Genomic DNA, 8,222 nt, shown 5'->3' with positions numbered 1-8,222 from the left:
GGCGGGGCGGTGCCGGTGGGGCGGGCGCGGGGCCGGGCGAGCCGGGCTGGGCGGCGGCTGCGCAGCGCTGCGGGGGCTGTGGCCGGGCGGCTCCGCGGACTGGGCGCTGCGACGCCGCGGGACGCCGGAGACTCCGACTTGCAGCCGGCGACCGGGTGGAGCAGAGAGTGTCAGCGGCGGAGAGAGACGGACGGTGAGCGGAGCGCCCGTGCCCGGCGTGCGAGCAACAGGTCCCGCCGCTGAGCCGCGAGTCTCGGCTGGCCGGAGCCTCCCCCGCGGCCACGGCGCCCGCGCAGGCCCCGGGGTCCGGCCGGGCCGAGGCCAGGCGGGACGGCGGAGCACAGCCGGGCTCGGCGGCTCTCGGGGCTCGGCTCCGGTCTCCACAGCCCACTGGCGGTGGCCCGGGCTGTACCCTGGCCACGGGTCCCGGCCGGGCGGGGCGGCCCCGACCGCAGCGGCTACAGGTGCCGGTGGCGCTGCCGGGAGCGCGGGGGGCCTCCCGAGAGCGGCTCCTGCGGCTTCCCAGCCGCCCCTTCTTGGGGTGCCTCCCGGGAGCTTAGGCCCAGGAGTTGTAAGAAAACCTCCCGCGCTTGGCTGTGTGCTCTCTCTGCGGACTTGTAGTGGGTTGTGTACGTGTTTAAACAAGGTGGGGGGGAAACTTTAGGCCCCCCTCCCGTGCACTTCTGATGCTCTGGTAGCTCTGTGGTTGGAAATGTATCCTCTGTGAAGTGTTTGCTTCGTCTTGGTTTATGAAGCTTTGCGGAGCTAAGTTAAAGCAGGTTGAACGTGAGCGAGTTCAGTGTGTTTTACAGTCAGCAGTAGTTAGCGCACATCCCGGTTGGAGCGGCTCCGTTTTCCGAAAGCTGTAGTGGTAATGCTCTTGCGGTGCTGCTGCTTTCCTAGCGGAGGCATCGAGCCTGTGTGGTGGGAGAGACGCTACAGCCAGGCAACAAAGAACGCGGTGACTGTGAGCTTGGTGGGACAGACCGCGTGAGAAAATTGAATTGACATGTATTTGACCTTACTGAGGAATATTTATATACCAACAAAGGCTGCCGAAAATACTAATATTGTTAGATGTCTCACATGGGACAGATCGACGAAAAATAACTTCATGAGGAATATTAAAAGGGGTAAATATCAATAAGTGCTATGACGGTATTTTCTTTTAAAGATAAAGCCTCTATTGGAATTATTTAGGCATAGCCTGTATCTATAGCTCACTTAATAGAGCAAAATACTTTCATTCTAGATACGTGATGATACATAGTTGACTGCAGCCAGACTTTTATCAAGTGACTGATAATGATCTATGTGTTTGCTGCTTCTTTTGCCTATGCCTTAAACGGATCTCTCTGTACTTTTTGAGGATTGAGGTGTTTTTCATGAATTTGAAAAAAAAAATAAGGTATCTTTGTATTGCCTTTAGACATAGACATCTGAGTCTGCAAGCTTTTGGTTTTGACCTGTTGTCCAAATTTTCACAGTACATTATTTTTCTTATGATCATATTAGAACTGTTACTACACATCTGAATGCCAAACACTTTCGAGTCTGGCTGGATGATTAACATGTAAACTCTTTTCCAACATGGTACGCTTAAAAAAAAAATCTAGTATTTTAGTAAAATACTAGTATTTAACCATTTTAAGTAATGGTTAGCATTGTAGGCTCTTTTAACAAGGCATCAAAAATAGCGTTTTGAAGCAGTGCTGTAGGATGTTACATTTAATTATCATTACTGTTAATAAAGTAATAGGGATTTAAATGTTAGTCCATGGTCAAAGAACTCTTTGATAAGTGTTTTTTTTTCAGAGTTTACATTCTTCCAGTGTGTGTCGTATTACCTTGCAATGTCTGGAATAACAGTGGATGGTGATGTTTTTCTGTATAGAGTTAGCTGTTGGTAAAGACTGTAATTTTACTTAGTTTCTATTGAATTTCTTCTCAAAAGTTCTGAACTTAGAAGCGTGCATCAAAATATTTATCAGTAGACTGATTTATCTGGCTTAGGAATCTGCAGGAGTTACTTATGACCTTTGAGGGGTGACAGGCATCTTTCAGAACCACAGCAGTATGTGATAAAGAACCATAGAAAATGCAGTGCAGAGGTTGGGATTCATACCAAGAGTTATGGATACAGAAAACTTAATGTAGTCTGAAGTTTATGTGCATCCATATATTGACCCTTGTTTATAATAAAAGAATCACATTTGTCGTAATAAAAAGATTAAATTTTCCTAATACTTCATTTGCTGCTTTATTTAGAATCTCCTGCTATACTTAAAAGTTGCAGGCTTTTAAAACCCAGCATTTTTAGATGCAAATTCTATTATGTCTCTTCAAAGACAGGATTTTAACATCAGAAGCTAACTATTTTAACTGTTTCAGCTACTGTTTTTTTCCCAGTTTCTACTTTGAAGTGCATTCCTTTTAAAGGAATTCCTTTAAAAGTGTTAGGCTTTTAGAATGCTGAAATTTCCAACAGTGTGCTACTTCCTAGATAGCAGGATTTGTATTTGTATCCATGTGTCATGTGTAAAATTTTCAAATGTTTAGCAGCTGACATTTTTAAAGTACTTTCTCAGTGACTGTTGCAGAAATGCTCAACATTACGGTATTTGGAAGACTAATTACTGCCTCAATCATGCATTTGAAACCCTCAAGACTTTTTGTAAATATTAATTAAATACTGCTCTATTGTTTTCCTTCTATTAATGGGCAAAGAGAGGCATTTGTGTATTTGAAAAGGTTTACAGTATGTCCGTGGTAGAAAACTCAGTGGAAACAATTGAAGTGGTGGTTTGAAATCAGGTCTGCTGGCAGAGTTGCTTTTCTGGTGTAGTTATCTACCTTGGAGCTTTCTTCAATACGCGGTTCTGACAGCAGGGGCACTTGATGTACTCACCCTCTTTCCTTCACTCCCAGTACAGCAGACAAGCTGGACAAAATGTCTTAGTGTAGTTCAAGCTAAAGTATGAAGCAGAAGAAAGAGGAAATAATAACTAATTAAGTTTATATCTCAGACTATTTTAAAATAAGCTTTTGGGATTTTTCTTTGGTTTTTTTTTAACGGGAGGTGATCAGCTGTATGTGTCTGTTGGTAAAGACTTGTTTTATAATGCTGAGCTGTCTAATTGCACACTAACACATAGCTGTGTGGGAAGAAAAAAATGCTGTAACTCTCAAAAGTTGCAGCAGTTAAATTAGAAAGCAAACACAGATACCATCAATAATGCACACTTCTAAAAGGGATGCCCCAATTCTGTGAAGACCTAATCTTGCACACTTCTCTTTTGGCAGAAAAAGGATGTAATGTTGCATTCCTTTAAAAATATGGAAATTATTTGGAGTACCTACCCAGCATATTGAGATGTGGATTCAAATCCTTCTACGTTTTAGGGGAGCTGCCAGTTCCCAAAAGGAGTACCTTAACTGCCAGACCAGTGGGTGTTTCAGTTTGATTCTTGAGTAGTAGTCACTTAGGAAGGGAGTGAATATGTAGCCCACGGACTTGCTTGATCAAGTACAAAATAATGATATTGATTCAAGTCTTCTTTCCTTCTTACAGACCAAGTGTTGAAAGAGTAAAGGAAAGGGATTTTTCTTGGGGGTGTTTTTTTTTTTTTTTTCCTAGCATGGTGTGAAATTTTGAAGACTTAAATCTCTGATCTTTATGTTTATTCTTATCTGACTCAGCCAGTTCCTACTCAAGTTGAGTGTTAGATATCTGAACAGTACCTGTAACATGTCCTTTTCATTTTAGAGCAGGTCTTTGTTGTTTATTTGTGGGTTGTGGAGTCTAGTAGGTGGCATGGTATTTAGGTTCCCTTGTGGATCTAGTTCTGCTTTGTTCTCAGATGGCAAATAATTAGATATAGAAATGTAATTGTTTCAACATACCCGTGATTATTATCCGCTATAATAGGGCTGGTCAGTGCCTTGTGTTTCTTTTAATGATTTGCTGGTTGCATCGTGTATCTGTTCTGGTTCTGGCAATAATTGTTTTCTAAAGAAAAAATAATGAATAAGAAATAGCTAATAGATTTTTTTTTTTTTACATTTTTAATACTTGATATTGCCTCTAGCGTTGTATTTTTAAAATTTCAGTTCTGTGGCTGGACAAAAGGCTTGGCTATTCATACATGTGACAATACAGCTCATGGTCTTCAGTGTCTGAATTTGCTATAGTTTATCAGCATAGTCAGTAAACTCCTCATGTCCTGCAGAGGTCTAAAAAAAGAATAGATGTTAAACAGAAAATCTGGGAAAATATAGCTTTTCTTAAGAAATAGAAGATAGAAACCAAACCATAATTTTCATTCTTGTACCAGGACTCATCTTCTGGGGAAGCTATTTTAGGTTATGTGTGGTTATTTGCCAAAACAGATAATTCAGAAAACTCTCAAATGTGGGAGTTTTTCTGGGGAAAAGCAGTTTAAAACCAGGAATAATTTCTGGCACGGATATATTAGAAGTAACAGGACAGTTAAATGGTCCTTTACAGAAGGTATTAGGAGCACTCAAGTGTGGAAATAGATGATTTAGCATCTAAATCAACCTGGGTACATGCATAAACTGAAAAGTCAGTGTGAATTGCCTTGTGGGAAGTTGTTCAGTGGTTTCTTCAAGCTCTCTAGAAAGCTGAATTCAGTAAAACCATAAACCTTTGATAACTAGGAAGTGCCAATGCAACCTCAGCATCTGCTCTTTGACCTGGTGATGGTGATGGTGCTGGGAGGTGGCTGGTATGCATTCCGAGTCTGTTTCCAAGGATAACTGTATATTTTTAAAGTCAGGAAGGAGAGGCTGGAAGAGTATTCATTTAGGTACCAGCAGTTTTGAGTGGAGTTCAGAGTACAAATGTGTGAGCTCAAAGGAGAACAATGTATGCTAGTACCTGAAGGAGTCAATTCTTTTAACAGTAACAGTTTAATTCTTTTAACATTTTAACAGTATATTGTGAAGAATATGTGAGCTGTGTATGTCATAGGAATGACTTGTGTATATTAAAGAGGAATGAGACTTTAAAGAGCTCATCTGAAGGTAGATAAAATATAACTGGCATGATGTCATGGTAAAAGCACTATTGAGAGAAATTACTTCGCTTTTGAGGTTTTCTGGAGCCAAATTTTGATCTTGATTTGGGCGGCAGGTAAATCAGCAGGGTCAGCTCTTCGAATATTCAAGTGTAAACCCAAGTGTTTTCTTAACTGAGGTGATCTTTACAATTAAGGTCAGTGGAGGTGGCATGTTTTGGTAATACCTTCGCTGTTAGTCACTTATTTAGAAATCACTGTGTTTTAGTGTGGCAGAGGAGAAAACTAGGGAGAGAAGCAAGTTTGTCTGCATGGTGTTTGTGGTACTGAGCTAAATTCTTTACTGTCACAGATACCATGGCAACTTTTTCTTTTGAATGTGATGCCTTTGTCCGTAAAGCTAAGGCCTCACCTTAATATCAGATCATGCAGCGTTCCTGCATTGTTGTGGTTGAGAGCTTGTGATTGCCCTTGTTTGTCTTGTTTTATCAAATTGCCATTTACTTGTCAGCTACTGTTAATTAAAGTTAAGGGAGATTGATTATAGGTTAATTTAGTGTACCTTGGCTAAGATAATTAAAGTTGCTTTTATAGAAAAACTGTGTTATAGATAACTGTGTTGTGCATTGTAGAAAACTGCAAGTCTTGTATTGGCTAAGAGAGCATGTTGCTAATTCCTCTGGTATGTCTTATTTTCTAAATGTTCTCTCATCTCTGAAAGCAGAGCTCAAGCCTTTGGGTTAAGCATTGAGATTTGAAACCGGTGAGGGTTTGGATTGCATAAGTTTGTATCATATTGATTGTACTTCTTACAAATGTATATCATTGTTTTCAGATAACGAATGTCTTCTTCCCAGTGTCTGAAAAGCTGTGTGATGTCAGCAGAGAAACTTAGTCCTCTCTTACTGGGACAGTGCAGCATTAGTGGACATCACGTGCTTTCGCAGAATCAGTTCCTGTAGGATCAAGTGGTGATGGAATTGCTTAGTGCCACTATGCAATGACATTTACTTTTTGTTTGAATGGTATTCAAAGTCCTCAAACGCAGGAGAGAAGGAAATTGCTTTAAAAGGGAACTGGGTATATGTACTTAAAGGTGGTGGTTGTTGTACAAGAGTTAAAACCAACATAAAACAAGCTCTTGTCATTTAATTTTGTTTCAGTAATCAAGATAAGTTCTAAATTAGTAACCTAATTACTTACAGGCTGGAATTAGCACAGTGTCTTAGTGTAAAGTGAGGTAAAAGCTGATCAGCTCAACATTGTCCTCTTGGGCTGACTGACTAAAATTACTTGCTAGCCTCACAGTATTGGTTTGGTTTTTGACGAGTGGAATAGTCTGTTTCACATATTTATGTTTTTAAGAGTATAAGCAGCCCTAAAAATCCATTTGAGCCTAAGTTCTTGTTAGATTTGTAGACTTTCAATGGAATTATCAATTTAATTCTTTCCTGTTCAGAGAATATTAATTTAGTGTGTGTTGTGATCTTGTCTCAAGATTTTAACTATTGTCATCAGCACTTCCTGGTGAAGTGTCTTCCTTCGAGCTGATATAATCAGCTATAAGGCCAGCTAGAACTCTGAAGAGGCAAGTTACTTGGCTTCAGTGGAAAGAGAGCAGCAGTTGAGGATTCTGCAGTCAGGTAGACTCTTTTCTGCTTTTCAGCCTACTTAGATTTCTTCATTCTTCATTAGTTCATCAAGCATGATGTAAATAGTAAAGACTGCAAGTGTATCCCAAGAAAAGCTGAGAACTGAAAAAGTAAATGTCACTTGTACTTCCTCCCAAAAGAAAAAATACTGAGGATGATTTTAAGATAACAGGCAAAAAGCTATTCAGCTAAAGTCTGGTTATTGTTGTGTATTTTGTAGGTCATTTATTTCTTTAGGCTTTTGTTAATTTTGAAGTAAGGAGAAGTCAAAATGATAAGCAATGGAGAGCTATTTTTTATTGACTGAAAAAAGAGAACCTATCACCTAATATTATATTTTAAAGCAGCAGTGAAGAGTTAGTTTTGGCTTAAAGCTTATGAAGTAATTTTTAGGTTAAATGCTAACTTTTTGTGTCTATTTATTGAGACCAGTACACTTACTGCTCTTAGGGATTAGTCTTAGGATCTCTTTTGAAGAGTCATGATATATTGTTTTTCCATATGTCTTTCCTGATTTAATGTGGACTTACATTTCTGACCATGCTTTTTTGGCCCCTTGTTCGTCTTCTTGCATTCTTTCCTTCTGGAGGCCTTCAAACATGAGTCTGTCTGTTCTCTCTGGTTGGGGAAGATGGGCAAAACTGGGAGGGAAGCAAAGGTTCTGTGTGTTGGATCACACTGCTTCTCTCTTTTGGGAGGAAGGACAAGTGACATTTAATTTGTCAATTCCTACCTTTGCTTGGGATGCACTTAATGAAATTTGTCCTGTAAAAATGTGGTAGGTTATCTCAGCTAGATGCTGTGCTGCACTGGGCTACAAGATTGTAAAGAGCTGCTTTTTTGAAGCTTGGTTTAGTTTCAAAAAGGGGGCAGCTGAAGAACTGGAGTAACAATATTAACAAAACATTACTATTACAATACTACAATATAATAATGTCAAAACTGTGGACTCCTTTCTGCTAAAATGTCATTGATGAGTCTGTTGATGGCTTTGATCAGCAGTAGGGCCCTCTGTTATAAATTCATCTGTGTGATGCTGAACTTGGAATCTGCATGATGTACTTGTTTGAGAAAGCAGCCTTAGAAGTTAAATACCTCAGTTAAAGTTGAGATGGGATGATCTGCAGAAATTAAGTTAGGCCTGCTTATTATGTACCAACCTCTTTTTGAAGCCTTCTGTAGTAGGAAAGTATTAGATATTTGCATATATGTTTTTTAAAATTTAACAACTTGAGTTGCACACTTGAATTTATATATACTTTATCCCCTAAGCCAGTTTTTGACCTCTGTTGGTGAGAACTTCATACAGTTTCTCCTTAGGTCAATATTTTTGAAGCCTTTTCTATACAAATATTTAATGAATGCAGCTGCATACCTAAATGGTTGGGTAGTAAATGTAGACTGGTTTGTGTTCCTTCTTAAGTGCATACTCTTGTCAAGTCTTAGAAAGATATGTAATGCTGTTCATTTGATACTATGTGTGTTAGTGCTCCCTAAAACTTACGTAGTTGGGACTTCCTGTGGTAATTAA

At 39.8% G+C, this 8,222-nt stretch overlaps 1 protein-coding gene across 1 annotated transcript in view; it reads left to right on the top strand.

The window, feature by feature from the left end:
* The first annotated feature begins 31 nt into the window (after positions 1–31).
* MPP5 (membrane palmitoylated protein 5) overlaps positions 32–8,222 on the top strand; it is a 55,282-nt gene continuing 47,091 nt past the window's right edge. The window contains exon 1 of the mRNA XM_038137180.1: positions 32–193. The gene's annotated coding sequence lies outside the window, so the exon portion shown is untranslated. The remainder of the gene's footprint in view (positions 194–8,222) is intronic.

This window comes from Motacilla alba, chromosome 5 (assembly GCF_015832195.1).
Source record: "Motacilla alba alba isolate MOTALB_02 chromosome 5, Motacilla_alba_V1.0_pri, whole genome shotgun sequence".
NCBI lineage: Eukaryota > Metazoa > Chordata > Aves > Passeriformes > Motacillidae > Motacilla > Motacilla alba.
The sequence above is the reverse complement of the archived record's forward strand: the minus strand, read 5'-3'. Positions and strand labels throughout refer to the sequence as shown.